The sequence below is a fragment of the Echeneis naucrates genome, chromosome 16 (genome assembly GCF_900963305.1).
Source record: "Echeneis naucrates chromosome 16, fEcheNa1.1, whole genome shotgun sequence".
Classification (NCBI taxonomy): domain Eukaryota; kingdom Metazoa; phylum Chordata; class Actinopteri; order Carangiformes; family Echeneidae; genus Echeneis; species Echeneis naucrates.
In genome coordinates this window covers 17,557,107-17,578,355 of record NC_042526.1, presented here as the reverse complement: position 1 = coordinate 17,578,355, position 21,249 = coordinate 17,557,107, and positions in this window count along the sequence as shown.

The following is a 21,249-nucleotide window of genomic DNA, read 5'->3' as shown; positions in this document are numbered from 1 at the left end:
GGTTGCTGAACTGGCCTGCCTGCAGTCCAGACCTTTCACCAATAGAAAACATTTGGCGCGTCATGAAACGAAAAATCCAGGACTGTTGAGCAGCCAGAATCCTGCATCGGATAAAAATGGACAACTTTTCTCTCCTTAAAACTCCAGCAACTGGCCTCCTAACTTCCCAGATGTTTACAGATCGTTGTTAAAAGAAGAGGGGATGCAGCACAATGGTAAACATCGCCCTGTTCCAACTTTTTTGAGATATGTTGCTGCCGTCAAATTCAAAATGAGCTAATGTTTTCCATGAAATGGTAAAATGTATCAGTTTCAACATCTGATATCTTGTTTATGTTCTATTTGGAATAAAATTTGAGTTTTTGAGATCTGCAAATCAATGTATCCTGATTTTATTTACATTTTACACAGCCTCCCACCTTTTTTGGAATTGGGGTTGTAATTTGGTTTCATCTGTATCCATGAAAAGATTCTCTAAGATTGTTTATTTTTCCATCTGCTTAGCTGACCACATGGTCTGCTGTTAATACATGGTGGCGGTGAACATGCAATGGTATTGGGATAATGGAAAACGATGTAAACGACAGACATATCGATATTAGATTTTTTATTTTGTTATTTTTTTCAATTGCCATACTTATTCAAATCACTGAAGTGAACCAAACCACATGTAGTTAAATTATGTCTCTGATGGGGGACTTTGTTTGTCTGTGGCTCTCCATAAGTGTCACAGGAAGCCTGTTGGCCAAGACCTTCTTCACTCATTGGCACAGTGATGTGCGCCAGGCTGCTAAGCCTTAGATGGCCTTTAATTGTTACCATGATTTGAAATCTAGATGTTGTTTTCATGGATATGTTCGAGAAACTGTATGCACAGCAGCTCCCCTGTCATTTATTTCCCTGGTATGGATAATTCAAAATTTAGCTTTTGAATAAACAAGAAAATCTCCATAAAACATATGAATTGTACTTTTGAGAGGTAGGTGGAATTTCCCCATCGTCACAATTGGTGTGGTTTGAATTCTCTGGCTGGCTGACCCTTGGTCCGGCTCTAATAACGAGAGGTCAACAGGTTTGTAGAAAGGCTGGGAGCTGCTTATATAACCGCGCAGCTGCTGTTTGAGTTTATAGCATATGTGCTGACCTGCGAGATAGTAGGTGAAAGATCCGAGCGGAGGTGTGAAAATGTCTGAGTGGTCGCTGGCGAGAGACAGATGGAGAGGCAATGTGTGAACTGGCTGAGAAAGCAAAATGCTTGTTTAGATAAAAAAAAAAAAAAAGGGGGGGGGGGGTACGTTTGAATTTGTGCGTGCGAGTGTCCATCGGAGGTAGAAGTGTTTGTGCTTCTGTGCAACTGTGCGTACAGCTCTCTGCACAGCACCCTGTCATTACAACCCTCGCCTGCTGATTATTGATGCTACATGGCCTGTGGAGGTGCACCTGGGAAGCTGCTCACACCTGTCTCAGCCATGCTCAGGTCTTACATTGATTTAAGGGCTCCTGATTCACCTCCTTTTTCAAGTAGTCATCAGCAGACCGCTCATTTCTATGTTTTATAGTGTTTTAACGCTTGTGAATCAGCTCATAAGAATGCTTCGACCTTGTGTGAAAACTCTTATGTAATGGCACCATGACAGCATCTAATAACTCACGTTGTACAGGATCTATGCTTGTCGGTACTTGTTGTAACGTGAGTGTCACTCTTTGTGTGTGTGTGTATGTGTAGAGCCTGATAACCATCATCACTTAACAGCTCTCAGACTGACAGCTGTGGTTGAAAATGAGCGATTACATGCTCTAATGTTGACAGAGTGTGACATTACATGACTCGCTTTCGATGATGCGCAACATTTATATGACTGCGTATAAAAAGGATAATTAAAAAGTCAATTAAAAACTCTCTTTTATTCTTCAAAGCAGCAATAATTGTTATTTTCATTTTTTTTTAAGTTTATCAATAGTAGAGATTACTTGCAGTAATTGACTTTTCACTAGAATTTTCAGCTTGCTTCAGACCAAAAACAGAGCTAAAAGACAGTGATACTTTCATAAGGGTGACCTAAACCTATTAGGACTGTACCTTTTTTATTATTTTTTCTAAATCTTTTTTCAATTCAACTGTCTTCTTTTATCTATGAATAATTTGATGCTATTTCTCTTTTCTCAGCTCTTAATATTAGAAAATATTAGATATTAGAAAAAAACTGCAATGGAACTTGATTAAAGCCATATCATACTGTCAGAGTAACATTTGACATTAGTTATAAAATAGAGGGAGTCTCTGTTGTATGTAAAAACTTTCTTGTGTTAAACATCCTGTACAGTCTTACCGACAAAAGCTGGAGATGTTGATGTCTTCAAAGGGACTGACTTCTCTCTCTAAAGACTTCACAGCTCTGCCGTTTTGTTGGGTTTTTTTGTTGTTGTTTTTTTATTCGAAGCTCATCAGTTTGTTTTTTCTGACACAAATCATTTAATGTGGAATTTAACAATCGTCATACGAAGAAACTTTGATGATTGATTCATAAAACAAGACCGTTACTTCATCAAAATTGGATGTGGCATGAAACAAAACCAAAGATCCTTACGGAATCTTAAGGGAAAAAATTTTAATAAATCCAGGGATTACATTGAATGCTTTGTGTAACTTTTAGACCCCAGAGGCAATATCAGCTTACTTAAGTCAGTGTTTGCAACTCAAAGAGACAGCACTCTCCTGTCTTCTGCTGACAATTGAAAGAAGGGAAGGTCAGTTGTTTTTGACATAGTGGTGAAAAAGGTTAGAGGTGAAGACCATGGGAGGAAGTCCTTTAGTTCTGCACCTTTGAGTGACAAATCAGTCAACAATGCTGGCTTTTCTTCGAAAAGTTGGACTTTCATGCATTCCTTTCTCCTGTCTGTGTTTTACTCCTTCCACGCTGATTAGAGTTAAGCTGCAGAAGGAGAATGGATGGTTTTCTCCTTCTCTCTTTAACTTAATCTTTGTCTCATCCTCACTCCATCTCCTAGCTGCCTCCCAGATTTGTGAGCTGAACATGCTGTAGATTCAACATAAATCCTGCCTCTGCACTCATATACAAATGGGGGTGGAACTTGGGATTCTGAATTGGCTCACACTTTCAGAATGAATCTCAAGATTTAGCATCTGAACAAAATCCTGCTGCAGAGCTTTAACCTCTCCCTCTGCTCCCTGCCCCACCTCTCCAGTTTCTCTCTTCATTTAGAGGTTTTGGTGACTGTTGATTTCTGTGCCGAACTTCTGTTGATTTATGTTCTCCACTGCAAAGACAAAGGCTGCACAGAACCTGAGAGGTGAAAGGCTACTCCTTGTGCATTCACAGTGGTATGCAATGCTGCAGCACCCCCATCACCCCCACTACTTTGTTAGACCCACTCTCTGACAAGACCAGCACCATATATCATCCCTGCACCACCTTGAAAGTAGGTCAATAAAAGAGAGTTTGGACTGCAGTTCTCAGAAACTAAAAGAGGGTAAAGTCTCAGGGGCCACTGAGTGTGGAATTGGCCAGTGACTTTGACCTGGCCTAGTGTGGCATTTATACTTTAAGGCCATCCTCAGCGAGAGCGAAGATAGAAATAAACCTTTCTGGGTGGGTGTTTTTTTTGTTTGTTTGTTTCTTTTAGTTTCTTTTGGTCTAACTTACAGCAGGTAACACATATTGTCTCTAGCATACAAGCAATTGCGAGCAAAAGCCTCAAACAAATATAATGAAATTTGCATGTGTACAAAAATACAGCAGGTGAGTCACCAAAATGTAGCTACATGTAAGACTTTGTCAGCAAAACACATTTGCTTTGAGTTTTATGCACAAGCAGTTTTGGTTTGCAAGTTAAGCAAGAGCAACCCCATTCTCAGACCATTTCAGCGCATTCTTGCTGTTCTGTATAATAAAGTGAATGTGAAATTTAAATGTCAGGTATACAGTAGACAGAATGTAGAGCACTGCCAAATGCTCTGAAACCATCAAAACCAGAGCTGTGGATTAGAGACCTGGACCTGACTAGACATACAGTTCAGACTTCTCTCCCTAAAGACTTCAGACTGGTCTCCAAAAGGTCCCAAATTTTTATCTGGTAAACAACTTCAACAACACTAATATAAAACGTTTCATCTTACTAATGTTTTGCCTTTGCTTAATTATTTGAACATTTGTGTAATTTGAAATTAACACATTTCAGTATATCATTATTTAAACATTGATAGACATAAAACTTAATTTTAATCCAGATCATGAGGACCTGTGATTTGACTTGGACTTGTTTGAAACTGATGGGTTCTGATCCTGGTGATGGGGATTGAGTATGGTCTGACACATGTACAATTAATACATTAATATCTATATTAATACAAGTAAGGAAGGAAACACTACCAAGAGCTACGAATGAAAGTCATTATTATTCATCCCTTTAGCAAGAGAGAACTGTGTCAAGGGGTGTAAACCAAACCTCTTATTCTGCTGCTATTTCTGTCATTGCTTTTCCTCTTTTGAAGATAGCATGCTAACTGAGAAAAACAAACAAACAGCAGACCCCCCTGAAAACAAAGAATGTGAAGGACATCTTTGAGGTGATGGACCTACACAGTATATTCACCTTTCTCTAACACTTCTTCTTAATGCACTTTAGCACAGGTATGTCTGAGCCCAGAAGAGCAAAGTTTGGCCTTGTTTCATGGAGCTCAGTTCAAAGCTCTCCAGCCTGGGTGGGAGGAATGCACCATCAGCTCTCATATGTCTGGAGGTCCACAGGATCAGATGCCTTGGAAGAGAGGAATTAAAACAAAAAATGGAGGGATGAAAGAGGGGAGAGCTTTGGAACGTCACAGGGAAGCTGAGATATACATGGATGTTGTGCATACATTCCTATTAAATGAAGGCCAAGCTGGAGTGTTGCTCTCACACAGGGAAGGCTGTCAATCTTATGTTCTTTGGCAGCAATTTGAAGAAGCACAAGCACACTGGTCTGATTTTACTAAAATAAAAAAAAAGTATATAAAATTAGCTTGCCACCCCAACCACTTCAGACTTATTGGTGAGAGATTGGATGAAGGGCGAAAGGAGAGAAAAAGACCAAAATTACATGAAGGCGCTTTGTCTGAAAATCCTTCATCAATCATTTAATAATAAACTCCAACGTGGTGTTTGTTTTAATTCCCCTGCACAGCCCCTGAATGTCACATATGTCTTTGCATCCCACCCCGAGTGTTGATAAGGTGAAAACAAAAACTGTCGCTGACGCTGTCTCTGTTGTTTTTGGCTCAAAACTGATTGGAGCTCCTTAATGCGGCATGTCAGAGAAAGATGGAAGTAAGAGTGTAGGAAGTGAGCGAGGGAAGGAGGCATGCAGATCCCATTGGGCTTTGTTTTTAAAAAACACACATCATCTTTCCATCTGGGCTTCATTGAATGGAGAAACCTGAGTATCATCCCAGTTATGCAACTCAGTTAAACCAGCTTAGACCTCCACGTAGAAGAAACACGAAAACATGGGAGATTCAGTGTCACTTTTCCTGGGATGGGTACACAATTTCATGTCCTGGTTGGCTTTGCGGGTGAGCTAAGGGTCAACAGTGAAAGGCTCTGGGTCTCAACTCTTTGAACGTTGGTGTCACATTTTACATCAAGGCATTATGTGTGTGGTTAAGAGAAGATGTTCAGGGTTTAGAGAAGACTCAAAGCCAGTGGGCTGAGTTGCGCTCGCTCACCACAGGCCTCAGGAAGCAAAAGAAGAGGTAGTTGTGTTTTCAGGTCTGAAATGAGTTCTACCTTAGTGGCGGTGGATTTATTGTTCTTGAGAAAGGAGAGAGGATTGATGCCTATAGGTAGCAGGGGAGAAATCTGTGTTCGGAGTAAGTGTCTGGAATGCATTACATATCCGTCTCCCAGTCGAAAAATACCTCACCTCACAACATTGCACTCCCCATGTGGTCCAGCTCGCTACACAGGCTTCATGTTACAGAGGGATCAAGGAATTGCACGCTAACAGGCCGTGGAACAGCAGGCGTTTGGTTCTGATCTTTGAAGAGTTAAAATAGTAGGAAACATTTCTGATGTTCATAGAGTGTAGTTTTCTTCTGACTGGACAGTTGACTCGGTCATAAAAGCCCTTTGTTATTAACATTTGCAGTCAAACACGCAGAATCCAAGAACCTCAACTCACTGGACAGACAAACACATTTGAGTGTACAACCAATAACAAGGAGAAAGAGCAAAAGGTCTACCCAACAAAAGTATATATCTCTGACTGTTCACAGGTCAGATATGAATAATTTTCCATGAGGACGAAATAGGTCATCTGAAGACATTTATAGAGCTTTTCCTTCCCTAGGTGCATTGTGTATATGCCCTCATTGCCCACTTTTTAGGTACACTTTGTTAATACCAGATTGAACACCCTCTGCCTTCAAAACTGCCTTAATCCTTCATGGTAGAGATTCAACAAGATGTATTTTTCACTATATGTGTGTGTGTACTGTATGTGGAAATAATCTTATACATGTTTTACCTTGCTTTTTGTGCGTATGATTCTACTGCTTCAGAGTACAATATCTTGACATAAACCTCACTATAAGATCATTACAAGGTGTTAATAATGGCAGATTCTCTAGCCATTGTTTGTCTTATGCCACAAAACGTAAACCTTTTTGAATTTCATACTCCACAAGAGGATAACACGGGCTTATACTCAATGAGAGTGACCTCCTAAGCTTTGAAAAAGTAAATGTTTCCATGTCACTGCTACTCTTTGCGATATGCTACTCTAGAATTCGAAGAAAATTGAAAGATTTGTAGGTTTTCCCTGCTGCCAAATGTGAGTTGCTGGGAGTGTGTGGTGGTTACTATCACTTAGCAAGAGCTTTGGTTGTTGTTGCAACTCCCAAGACAAGAGGTCTGAGCAGCACCAGGTCTTCAGGGCAAATTGGAGGCTACATCAAGTATTTAATTGAAAAAGAAATGAGAGGAATGAGACTGGCATTACGCCCGACTGCTGGACAGGGTGCTTAGAGAGTAAAGGAAGGAAGCTGGATGCTGAACTCATGCTTATTCTAGTGCTGGTTATATGTAGCAATTGAAAACCTACAAATAGCTACAATATGAGTTTTGCAAGAGTGCTTAAGACCAAATATATCATCTTTTGTTTACATGTGGTAATAGAGCCTAGTGGCAGTTATTTTAGCTCAAGAATGCATTAAAATAAAAAGGCTCCGACCAAATTTACATGTGCCAAAACCTCCACATATCAGTAATCAACAGACTGTGAAAATGAATTTCTAAATCTTGGACAAGACTGTAGGATATGAGTAAGCTACAATGTGTTAATAAGTGACCTCTTTGGGTTCTTGAAAGTGGATTTTGTTCCCTTTGTATCGAACTGTATTAACCATTTCCCCCTTTTTATGCTTAGCTAGCCTAATTGGCCAGGGCTTAATAGTTAACCTAACCCTTGTCTCATTTCTCACAAAGAATGCCTTTACTGCACTGACGAAGATGGCACATGTTGGAGGAAACTTTTAGCCTTCATGGCCATATGCAGTAGCCATTTTGCATACGGGAAAGTTTTGATTATTTTGTTTTACATGTTATTCAGATGTTTCGATTATTATCGTCAATGCTGTACCATCAGGTGTCCAACGACGACTTCAAACACACAGAATCAAAACAAACTATATTCAGCAAGCCTTGCAATGATGGTGACAGTATTCACCCAACAGTGGGAGGTGCAGGGTAAAATGGAGAGGCTGTGTTTTACGGACAGGTATCTTTCTGTCTGTTTACTGCACTCTGTGGTTTTCTCTATGAGACTATCTGAGGAGATGGCAATGGAAGATGGTCAGCCGTAGGTGATAAAATGCATTTAAGATAAAGCAAGTTTCAGATTTCCCTTCGCTGTTATCCGCAGCACTCCCTTTCTCATACATGCATAGGTAGCGGTGCCGGTGGTTTAAGACAGGCCAGTGCAAAGAAGCAGCTGTATGCCAGCTGTGCACAGCTCTGTGATAAGGAAGGACGATATTTTAGAGAGCTACCTGGCTGTGGGCAGCCTGAATCTTCCTTGGCATTTCTGGAATCCCTTTGTACACAAGCACTTCATCTCAAGCCAGTTACTCCATGGCCTCCCTTTGCCTTTCTAAGCAGCTTTTATGGCAGCCCATTTAAAGCAATCTGGGCTGAAAACAGCTACAGCTACAAAGGCCTGTGATCTCAGTTGAGCCTTTAAACCGTTCATCACTCACTGCTTGTTGCTTTTATTTATTTTTTTTTTTTCTGCTCCATGCTATTTAGTCAAAACTCCATTGCTAAGTCTATGCTGGCTGTCTCACACACACACACACACACACACACACTCATAAGTGCATGTGGTACATGAGCACCATCTTTGTAATGTATGGGCTCATTCTAATCCAAACACCCTCTCAGTGGCTCAATCAGTACTCAGACTGAGTGCCAATCCTTTCTTCAAAACATGGGGCCCCACATCATCTAAAGGCTACCAGCTTCTTTTGATTTATTATTGTGGGGTGATCAAGCCCAAGCACACACACTCAAAAACACAGACATACTATAGCCGCAATCCTGAATTCAACTACACATGTGCCATGTCAAATGAAGTCTCAAATGAATTGTTCAATTGTTGGTAATAATGAGATCTATATTTTCCCCAAAGCACCAACAATCTGGCTCACATTAGGCTGTCGAGGGACAGCAAGAGCCCTGAATCCAGAAGGAGATACCTCAGCAGTAAAATGGCTGCCCCGTCCACATATTGCCTGGAAATCTGTCAAACATGAGACAAAAGCCTCTTCAGTCTTTTGAAATGCAGCCCTTTTTTGAACTGACAGAGCCATGTTCTGGAGGACTATCTGAAGAGCATCCAGATGTCAGAAGACAGAGCGGCCCGCCATCGACTGTGGGCATTGAGTAATTATTGCACAGCTTTGGAAATTGCTCTATTATTAACTCTGTGGGCTTATTTAGGGCTTCAGCAGAACTCTGTGTCTTTGCCACAACAGAGCAGAGAGTGCGTGAGAATCGGGGACTGCTGAGTCCATCAGAGGAACAATGGAGGCTGTTTTCTTTTTAACCTTGCTAGTTCAAAAGTCACTAAAGGAGAGAAATTAAAAGGTGACAAAGTGTTGTGACATGTTAAGTATACACAAGGAAAAGTTGAACTTGAACATAATGATCATTTTATATTTAAATCTGTCAAAGGTATTGATTCATGTCAGTGGAGCATGTTGTGGACACGGTGCCAGATTGTTCGCCTGATGACCACAACGTGCCGACTGGACCTCCAATCACCCGCACTCTCCTCACGTTTCATGTTACAGGACCTGTCTCAGTGGGGAGCCCATTGGGTTCACTAACAGGCTTTTAATAGTCTTTAATTGTTTCAGTGTTGTGGCCTAATGAGCCGTGCCCTCAGTCGTGCTCCGTGCTCACCAGCAGAGAGACCTGGAACTGTCTCAAATACATTACGTTGCCAGTGATGCTTAAAAAAAAAAAAAACAAGCACAAAACAAAATAAATAAATAAATAAAACTGGACATACCAGAGCTCAAGCTGTGCAGAAATTGTTTACTGGAGGTGTTAAACATTAAACATTTGTTGTGCAGCAAATGAATTTATGTTCAACATCGACTGGCAAAGTGTCAACATTTCCTAATATATTGAGCCTAAGAGGAAGCTGTATGAAATTAATTACAGGAGTTATCGCCTGGTTCTTATGAAATAAAAGTTAATTTGTGGCTTTATGGCAAGAGAATTTATTCTGCAAGTAAAACAAAAAAAAAAGGATCTCATTCATTAAGAAGTCAGGTCAGTGTGGATAGTTTTTTACATTTTATAGAGCAGAGAAAAGCATCAGTGGTTTAGCATGCACATGGTACAGGAGCATTTAGCTCAAAGTGCAATGACACAAGTCTGCTATCATTGCTGACTGTAAGTTCTGTTTTCCAAAAACATCCTGCAAAGTTTTTTCTTCTTAGGTTTCTAAAAGGATTCAAACGAAACCACTTGAGAAACCTTTTAGCTCGACCTGCTCACAGCTCAAAATATATCCACCTTGTGTGGGTAAACATTGCTTTTAAAGTGGTTGCAGGCCAAAATGTTGAGAAGCAGCATTATAGGTAATTGTTGGAGACATTTCTTTCTTTGCAGTGTGATTGAAAGAACATTTTGTTCTCTGTGTTTTACAAGTACATGCTTTTTTTTTTTTTATTTTTTTTTTTTAACCGTCTATGTACTATCTGCTTTGGATCTGCTAAGCCTGTGTTTGGCCAGCGCCTTAACTGGCACAGTGGAAACGTTTCTAAACCCAAACAAATGTGGAGATATCATACCAACGTGACACCCAGGGTCACCACCGTGAACCAGTACAATAACAACATGACGCTGTGCTGGCTGCAATACAGTACAGGAATCCGTGCCATTTGAGAGAAACATTTGATATACATTCGCAACATGGAGCAACATTCAGTCAAATCTTATTAAACCAATTGAAATGCTTGTGGGACAGCAAACAACTGCACCTTTCAGAGCATGAGGGTCTATTTCTGAGTCAAAATGAAGCAAAGACTCATTCAGACTAAATCTTTCCCCACTGTTCACCGAAGGCCGTGTCAGCACCTCTTAACCATTCGAAACCACTTTGTGTCCCACTGTCTCGCTCCCAGCTGCCCAGGTATCACTCAACATATCCCAGCTTTATCCCCCACCTTCAATTTGGCTTTATTGCTGCCGTGGAATGCCTGGTATGTCCACAGGCACACCCATCGTCTCCATCCACACACACACTCACACAATCAACAATGCATGCACATGCCCAGGCTTGTACTTATGGTTTTCCACAGCAAGGCGATTCCTCCGTGGCAGGCCTGGCACCAGTGCGCACAGACATGGTCAGATAGGGTTTAACCACACCTCTGTTGTGGCACCAGCTCCGGGGCCTTGTCTGCACGTCTGTCACTTTCAGCAGGTGGTGCCTGGAGATTTCGCCTCTGCTCGCTCCGACCCCGAGTTCACCCAGAGACCCCTCCATTGTGTCGGGTGTCACCGAGGAATCATGTTGCGTCTTTGAAATATTCATGTAGTGCCAGTGCTCATGAAGAGACACATTCTTCTTGCTCCCACCTTTTCTGCCAAGGAAGTGTGGAAGTGGGCCCGCCGTGGGGCAGAAACAGATCCAGCCTGTGGATGCTGGGAAAGTGTGTCAGAGAGGGAGAAAATACCTTTATACAGACACATGCCTACGGACACATGAATACACACACAAAAAACAGTCTATTTCTTGCACACACAAGTGTACACATATTCATGCTCTGCTTGCTGGAAATGATGGATGATGTGCATGAAATTCTCCTCCACTTTGCAGACCTTTACCTCCCCTACATCACCTCTCAGTGGGACTAGGTAGAGTTCCTCTTACATTTTAGCTGCCTCATGGGAAATGTATGGAAAAAAAAAGAAAAAAAAAAAAGAGGCCCAACATGTGGTGAACATACCGACTTAGCTCGGAAGTTTACTGTCCTAATAATATGGCTAAACAAACGCCAAGCCAAATGAAACACTCTGGCCCTCCTTCTGTCTTTCAAGAAAAACAAATGACACATTTTTTCTCATCTGTGTGAAAACTCTTGTGATTGAAGTTCTCTTTCATGAATCTGGGAAAGATTTTCTTGTAGTCCGTTGTCATGTATACGCAAATGTTTCATTGACACGTACAAAGCATTTATGTAAGTTCATGCTGGGACACTTGGACACTTTATGATTTCATGATTTAAAAGCAAATGAAGTTTAACAGTGCTCTCTTGATTAGAAATGACATAAATGCATATGACGTATGATGATGATCAGGAACTAATTACAAGCTGGAAGTTGATAACTATTCAGATTGGTATCAGAAGGACACAACTGGGATGACTGGAAGACAAGTGCAACAAACAAACAGAAATCTGGGGCTTTGTGTGTATGTCAGTCCACATCATCAGTCACCGTAAAATTTTGAGTAAGTACACACATTTCCCTGTTACAGCGCTCTGGTCGAACCCATCTGAGTGTTTGTTAAGTCATGTGTGCATTCTTGTGTATGTAGACAGTGTCCTCACAGCACCTCAGTTGCTTTGGGAGGCGCCCGCTATGCTCTCTGTACGCCGTTGACTCTGAAAAGCGCCACTTCAGTGGAATAAGTCTAGCCTGTCATTAGCGAGCATGGCATGGGCATGCTGTTTAACCATTACTGAGGAGTGGAGCTACAGCACCAGGCGCGTCCAAGAACAGCACTGCTGTGCCACGAGGACAGAGAGGGGGAGAGAGGCCTGCTGTAGCTCCTTCTATATGTGGAAGAGATGTGTGCAACAGATTATGCACTTTTTTTTTTTTTTTCATATGGGAAGTTTGATGCTTGCCCCATGAAAATCGGTCAAACCTAAATTTCTTTTTCTCCATAATCATTCCACGCTCACCCCATTCTCCAACCACACTCTCCATTTTGATTGACGGCCCGTTGGACCCCAGTCTCCTCAGCAGCCGTTCAACATGTTTCACGGGGTTGTGGGCGAAATGGCGAATACGGACGAACGCACTTGTGACGCAGGCTGGCCGGGGGAACTGCAGAGTCGGTGTGTCTGAATTACAGAGTATGGCTAAAGGCGCGCTGCTGCAGCTAAACCACCTCATTAGGTCGTGGTGACTGCATTTAGCCGGCATTTCCCCCCCTCACACGTCCAGAGAGGCCGCATCAGACATGGTGATTAACTACAGAGTAAACACGTCCATCTCCGAGGTCTCAGGCCTCCACCATGCACCAACATGGCAACAATTTACTGTAACAACTAACTGAGAACCCCTGAACACCCCTCCCCCACCTCACCAATAAGTAATAAACCATGCTAACCAAGGTTTGGAAAATTCATAACATTTGGTCAACACTGTGTGGCAAAACACACAGCATGTTTGAGTTCACTGGCAGTTTAGTGAGCTGTTGCTTCAAGTATTATAAGCCGCGGCCTCCAATAATCGAAGTCTTCCTTTGTTGAAGCAGAGAAGAATGTTGTTTTTGACCTATCCTTACAATTACCCTGGAACTCCAAAAAATAACAGGAATGCAGCTATGTAAACTTTTCAGGAGACATTTTTCTCTAAAATAATGACAAAGAACTTTGAAGCACCATTCGCAAAGCAAATATGCATGAAACTATAGTTCCAACTTTTCCTTTTAAAAAAAAAAACAAAAACAAAAGTCATCTTGGAGATCTTCATGTCCCTCATCTGAGACTGACCTGGCCAACAAGGTAGAATACCACAGCAGAAATGCGTGCAAGGGCTGGATTAATTATTGGAATATCTGTAGCAAAGCAGGGCTAATTTGCTGCACACTTCATTTGGTTTTACAACACCTTGTCTCAGGGGGTGTCGTAACAGAGTTTACCCTTGTCTGGGGAAATTTTCTACCCATTTACTTAATGTCTGCAGTCAGTGGTTTGATTTTTACTTGGGGTAATGTACAACCCATGCCAAGGCTTCACTATTCACTCCTCTATTGCTGGAGAGGAGAGCGAAATGGACCTTTTCTCATTTCATCTGAGTTTACTGTATTGAAAAAGCTGCACTGTCAATGCTGTAGTAAATTTCATACTAAAAGTTTATTTCTATCCTGCTTTGTGACATATAATAGACATTTTCTGCAGTCCTCCTTCATGTAGATTACCTCGTGGATACCTGTGTGGGTGGTGAAAAAACATGCAGTTGTGGTATCGAGGTCGTACTCAGGTCATGGATGCTGCGAACACAGGAGACGTAGGTGTTGGGAAAGAGCTCCGCACTGCAGGCTATGTGATGACCTACCTCTGGAGCTGCAACTCAGCTTCACACAGACAGCTGTAGACACCCTGCCCGGATGAACAGCTGGCCTGCATGTCTGGAAGAGGACGAGGTGCAGGGGGGTGGAGTAGAGAAAGATGGGATGGGAAAAGATATACAGAGATAAAAAATAAGAGAAATGGGGAAATGAGACAGAAAAATGAGAGGACGGAGAGGAAGATAGAGGTGACAAAAAGTAATAGGCCTGGCACATCCAGAAGCTCCATGTAGGGGTGTCTGTGTGTGGAAAGAGGGGTGGAGAGTCATAAATCTGCCTGGGCTTGGCTGTCCTGGGTGCCTGGTTCCATACTGGGTTTGTTCAGGTGGCCCTCTCCATCAGCCCCCTCTTGCCGCCGCCTCCGCTGGCTGCACAGTGAGTTAAAAAAGCCCTGCCGAAAGAGAAATGTGTCAGAGGGAAGGAAAAGAAGCACTTCATGGTTTTATGGTTTCCTTGTCTCTGCAGGCACGCTCACAGACTGACTGACATGAGCTAAGAAGCATGACCTGTGAGCAAAAGAAGACAATGAGAGTTATGGAGTTGAACTTTCTGCTGTGAACTTTTCTAACCTTTCCTGTTCCGGAGGTTTAGCTGTGCGTGCTGCTGTTTTACAGCTACATTTCTGCTCCCCATTTAAAGCCATCTCCTGAATGAGATTTGGATCCATACTTTACATTTACTATTGTAGGAACAACATTCCATGTAATGGAAACTACAGTCATTTAGCAAATACAGAATAAAGCGTTCAAGGCCCAAAGCAAGTGTCAAGTGTGAAAAATCTGCTTCTTTTTACAAGATCCTACACAAAGATTAACACATGACAACAGATTTTTAGATACAGCGTGCAAATTAGAACTAAAAAGAACAGGAGTCATACAAGTGAAAAACCACGGAAGCTTTTTTGTACAGACATATAAAACTAAGCAAAAAACAACAGCAAAAAAAAAAAACCACAACAAAACAGCCAATATGAGTTAGGCATTCTCATGATGTGCAAATGTCCAAACTTGGTAACGTTCATCATGTTCTCCAAATAACTCCATTTACCACAAACCCATGGATAAACCTCTTAAGCAGCTTTTTGTTCTCCTGAGTGGGATAAGAGTATTTATGTGGTTACAAACTTGTTATTTCAAGCTCAGGCAGCAGGTATACTTTCGTAAAAGAAATGTTCTTATGCCCTAATATACAGCCACTACCAGTTTGCAGGCTTTCAGAGCCACAACTCATTAGCCTTGAGCTGGATTCTCATGAAGCTGGAGGGTCTGCTGAGTTCAAGTAGGGATTTTTCAGCACACACCGCTGGAGCCAAAAAGTGGCCTCTTCATGGCTGAGGTCCAGAGACACTGGCCTAGTGGGCAGACTGACAGTGGGAGACGATACAGAGAACAAGAGGCAAGAGGGGAACAGAAAATGGAGAAAACAGACATTTCACACACACACACACACACAACTATCACAAGTGGTCATTCAGTGGATCTGTTTGCACACACTGAAACACATCACATTAAAACACAAATGCACAGTTTGTTTTACATAAACAAACACGCCAAAGATTCACATACAGTGTTTACTGAAAATAGAGACCCCCACTGTACTTTACACATACAACACACACACACACACACACACACACACACACTTAAAAAACATGAAGCAAAAAAAAAGAAAAAAAAAGAAAGAAAAAAAAAAAGCAACATAATGTGAGTAGAGCTCCACATACTTTTCCACTTTGTCTCACGTGCTGGTGAGAAAGCGAGCAAGTGGGCTGCACAGACAGGCCCCATTTTTCTCTTTTCCTGTGGTTGGAGTGTGTGACTGTGGATTTATTTTTGCAGCTCTCTAGGGGGAGGTCACTGTTTTGCTGAATTTGAAACATTTGAAGTATCCAAGGCCCCCCATCCCTGGTCCACATTAGAGAAATGGGCCATTCATTTGGACCTGTCAGAGCTCATAATGGTTCTCAAATTGTGTCTGCTTACCGCTTGTCAAACTGGGTCGCACAAACACTCTGGCCCTTCGTCTCATTATGCAATTTACGTCTCTCTCTCCTGGACTCACTTTCTGTAAAGGTAAGGTATCAACTGAGAAAAAGTACAAGTGATTCACAAAAAATAAAAAAGAATTTAAAAATGGACAAATGAAATTAGACAAATTGCTTCCCATGAGTTCTGTCTTCTATGTTTGCACGTGGGAATATGATGCAGAGTTGAATGGGAATATGACCTTAGAGTTGAAGAGGACGGATGAATAGTGAGCGGATATTAGTTTGGGCAGGGCTGTTTGACACTTGAATATCTGGGCCTCCTCTGCTTCCTACAGGTAATATTTTACCATTAAGGGCCAATGAAAGGAAAGCTGAAGCTGAAAAAGATTTCCAGAAGCTTGTTTTGCTTCAGGACAATGACCGGTGTGCTGTTCTGGAGTTCAAAGTGAAACGTTACTCCAGCAACTATCCTACAAGACAGCGATTGCAGGGTCCCCACAAAGTAGGGCATTGACAGTTGGTGATAATGTGGCATCTACAGTGACACTGCTGCGTTGAGTTATAAAAATTAACTGTTGATAGTCCTCTTTGTCTGTGAAATTCCTAATCTCAGTGGCACAGCCTCTGAGCTCATGTTACATTTTTTGAGGTAAAATGGATGTTTTGTGAGCGGAAAACGGGTCCAATTTGAAACAGACCCACTCATTCTGAGTCTGGTCCACTTAAAGTAATTGAATTTGACTCTGGCGTTTTTCTCCAGGACTGGATCGCTAGCTGCTACTTTGTTCACTTCACATTCAAACTGTGAAAAAGCAAAGTCCTCATCTACTTGCTTCCTCTCTAGACCCATAATATCTGTTTCAAAGTCATGAGGAAAGCCACAAGGGTGAAAACACATACTGCACAACATATTTTGCCTCTACAAAGACCAGTAAGCATCGAGGATGGCTGCCCTCGAGAGAAGTGAACTAATTTAGAGGCAGCCAGTTCAGAACTAGGACAGATATTCTCAGCCACACGCACACTTCCACCCTCTGGAGTGTTTTGTTTGTCTGCTTACATGACCTCTAAAAGACACAGGTGGGTCAGTCCTACTCCTCATGAGATCCCTTTCATTTGGAAAAGAGGATAATTCTGTTTTTCAGCCATGCCAGTGTTTCAGCTCCTGGGACAGTAATGTTGGTCGCCCCCCTCCTCTTGGTCCACACTGATACATCTAGTGGAGATTCATGGGCATAAAACTTTTCATCATTAAGTCAAATATAAGTTTTTCCTGAACTTAATTTTTGTAACCAGGCTGAGTAAGATGAGACTTTCCAAGATAAATCTCAAATTTAAATGATCATGAGCATGTTAGTAAGACGCAATGATCTGAAAATATGGTTAGTATATTTCTATGATGCATTTTTGATCTATGATGTTTTGGTAGGTTTCATATTCTCCTCCAAATATGGTTTCTCTGGTTTCCAAAAACCAACATGGTGATGGCCAATTTAAAAAGTCAAGGCTCCAAAACAGCAGTTCACAAATCAATGAGGGAAGTTACAGTGGGCTGAGTCTTAGTCTGGCCCAGCTGAGGCTCCAAGGGATTGGACTTTGTCGACAAGCCCAATTTTTCCAAAAATATATAGCAGAGGTAATGAAAATAATATGGCAATTTTTTCTGTCACATATCACATGTTGTCGAGATTGTTGAGCAACAGGACAGAGCTTGAGGACGGTAAAAGTCGGCCACAGCTGAAAGTCCTCCATAGACCCACTTTCAGTTTGCCCTTGTCTTCAAAGTCCACATTCACATGGGGATGTGAACTCTAAATTGGGACACAGTTTATGTGAAGGCCCCAGACTTCTCTTGGCTGACTTATGTGTGCCTCATCCATTAGTTTTGCTTCCCTTTGTAAAGTTAGAAGAGTCACACCTTTGTTATTCTTCTTGGTTTGTTTACTTTGGCGACCTCATGTGGGTAAAGCATTTCTCCCTCCAACATCTACCTGAACAAAGGTCTGATATCACTGGAAATAAGTGAAAACACCTTAAATAGACCCAGTGTCCAACCCTAGACATCTGCTCGTCTGTCCTGCTGTTTTTGAGAAAGGCTGTACCACAAACTTTTTATCCTGACTGTTTCTGCAGTGCCATGCGAGGAACAATTTGTGCCATCCATATTTTTTGACAGGAGGTATGCAAAAAGATAACCATGCTAACATCTTGTTTTTCTTGGAAGGAAAAAAAAAAAAGAAGTTAAAAAGCATTACAGACAGACAGACAAATTTCAACATGTCTGCATAAACACCATTAAAGACCATCAGTAATAGTATCCCAGATCTACAAAGAAAAAGATGAGAAAGATGATAAAAGTAATTACAGTGTCATGGGACATACCTCTCAATAATCCTTAGATATGTATCTAAACCTCTTTGGACTGACAACAACCCCCATCCTTCACTCAGAAGTGGTGAATTCATTATGTTAACAGGGGTTTTGCTTCACTTGAAGTGGGGTAATTAACAGCACACTAAGTGTACTGGCCCTTTTTATTGAGCCATAGCTAAGTGGAAACCCCTTTTACAGGAGTCAATGGTTCATCCCTGAGCTTTTTGGGGGTTGGCCAGACAACACAAGACTACTGACAATGATGAATAGAGGCTTTGCACGCATAGAGTCTCTCACATCCCATCTTCACCCGAGAACACAAACTTGTTCACCTTTTGGCTGTTTTAAGTCTCTATAGCGAGGCCTCTTGTGTGTATCTAACAGCCATTAAGTCAAATGTTAATGGTAGGAGTTGTCCAGTGCAGATGATAAAGTGGAAATAGCTGGTACCATGATGTATGCAGGTGTTCCAGTGATCTGACCCTATGAGCAGAATATGTCAACACATGAGCTGGAAGTGTGAGTCACTTATTTGCCTGCAGCAAATAATCTGGGACTCTGTCACTTGTTCCTTGTACAGACATGTGGTTTGTGTGTCTTTTCGTACAAGTGGGGAGCACGTGTGTATTTATGTTTGAATTCACAGCTGCTGAAGGCACCCCCGCTCAGTGACGTGCAGCTTTTTCGAACATAGCGCCGCTTGTTTCATGCGTTATCGTAACATTATGGCACATGGAAGTCTACTTGTTAATGTGCATGTATGTTTTTCTGTTCCCCCAATGTAAACAGCTATTCTGGCAGCCTGTGAAGTCCTGCATGCTCATGTCTAACCTCCCCCTGCTAGCACCCCCATCTTCGCCGACCTAATTCACTTTCAGTTGCATGCGGGGACAGGCAATTTCATATGACCGTTGGGTCTGGCCATCATAGGCTGGTGGTGACAAGTGTAGATTGAGTGTATGTGGGCTAGGTGGAGTACAGTAGACTCAGTAGTTCAGTGTAAGCTGTGCAATGAGTCACCTGTTAGAGGAACAAAACACAGGTGTCTGACGTGAGGACGAAGCTGCAGGGAAAGCTAAGGACCAGCTGTTAGGAAGCTCGGGGAGGACGGCTCCCTCACTTGCAGTACAACTGCAATCAAGCTACATATCAGGCTTGATGACCTCATGTGGGTACACGGGTGGGAGCCAAATAAATGGAGGGCATCAAGGACACAGAAGGAGGAGGCAGAGGAGTTAACCCTGGGAAATTAAAGAACTAAAGGAGCTGTGATACCCGTCCTATTTATCTGCTACCTGTGTGTGCTGAAGTGAGATATTTATTACATTTTACGCTATAAAATTGTAAATTTGGCGGCATGAGTTCCCCCACACAATGATTACTTTTAAAACAATTCCAACACGCCACTGATATGTATAAAATTTGCTAGGCGGCATGGTGGTGCAGTGGTTTGCACAGTCACCTCACAGCAAGAAGGTTCTGGATATGAACACACAGTGGAGTTTAAATGTTTTCCCTGTTTCCCCTGCTAATTGGATTCATCTCTTTTTTTTTCACCACTGGGATTTTCCAAATGTTGGGAGTTTGATTCTCTCAGTGGTGGATGGTAGAACCTAGTTGGCCAGGATTCTTATCTATGACTGGCCAGCGCAGAAACATAATTATATTCCTTGAACCAAGGAACTGGCATCTGATAAAATTGCAGGGTTGTATTTAAGGTGGTGATGTGACATCTGGCAGTGGTATTAAAATGCATCTGTTGTAGTCCTGGTCTATTTCGACTCTGGGGAAAAATACCTCTCATCTACATGAGAAAAATTTAATAATTTAAGTCTAAAATTTACAGGCTCTCAATGCAAATGAACAGCAAGAAACCCTATTTTATTTCCACCACTGATGGTTGGCTCTACCGATCCACTCTCCTGCACCAGCACAGTGAAACTGCAGCGTGGAGACAGGTCTGGCAAAGTGAGACCTTTGCGGGTCTGGCTTTAGGGTGCAGCCACCACAGAGAATTCCCATCCCTAATTCTTCACAAACTCCACATCAAATTGCTCCAGCGTCTGTTTTTTCTTCCTCTTCTCCTAACACAGCCTAAACAAGGGAGGTGCCTTATATGGAGAAGGGATTAGATCAGTCTTTCCCTTTGTCATCCCTTGGGTGTCACATCATCACATGATCTTGGTTATGAAGCTCAATCCCCGTTATACCCATCTGTGCTTATGCAGGACTTGGGTAGACATCTGAAGAACAGCCACACGACGCAACATGCCGGCCTGACCACAGATGAACACGGGCGAGGAGCTGGTACGTTTGGAAGAAGATAAAACGTGAATCAGGGGAAGGCAGCATTTCTTTTTTTTTTAAAGGAAGACAGGGGTCACATATGCTTGTGGAAAAGGAAGAATGCTGCCCCGAAGATCACAAGCAGAGAAATAATTTATCACTGCCCCCTCTATCATTTCTTCTGGCAGAGACAGATGGCCTGAAGTCAGATTGGATCACTTCTGGCTTTGTTGGAGATTTTTGCCTGCTGTGTGTTTTGAGTAGACGCACACAAACACGCGCATGCATCTATTCACGTTCACACACAAAAGGAGAGAGGCAATTAGCAGTGTCAGCTAAATGAACATCTGTCTTCAATAATGAACTGACTTCATTTGAACATATGATAATTGGAGAGACAGAACTCAACAGCATGAACTCATGCAACTGCTCGTTAATCTTTCATCAAATTAATCATCAAATTCATCAAAGATAAAAGATTTAAAGACCCATTGTTTGAGATAAATATTGTAATTTATCATCCTTAATGCTCTATTTATAGACACACACAAACATACATACACACACATATATAATGTATATATATACAGTATATATATATATATATAATTTCTTTTTATATTCTTGTTTTTGTCTGTTTCTAATTTCCTGTTGGCATAATAAAGGCAGCATTTAAAAGCAACTTCAGCATAGTTTCAAATGCTGTGGTTCAGTAGTGGTGAAGTGGT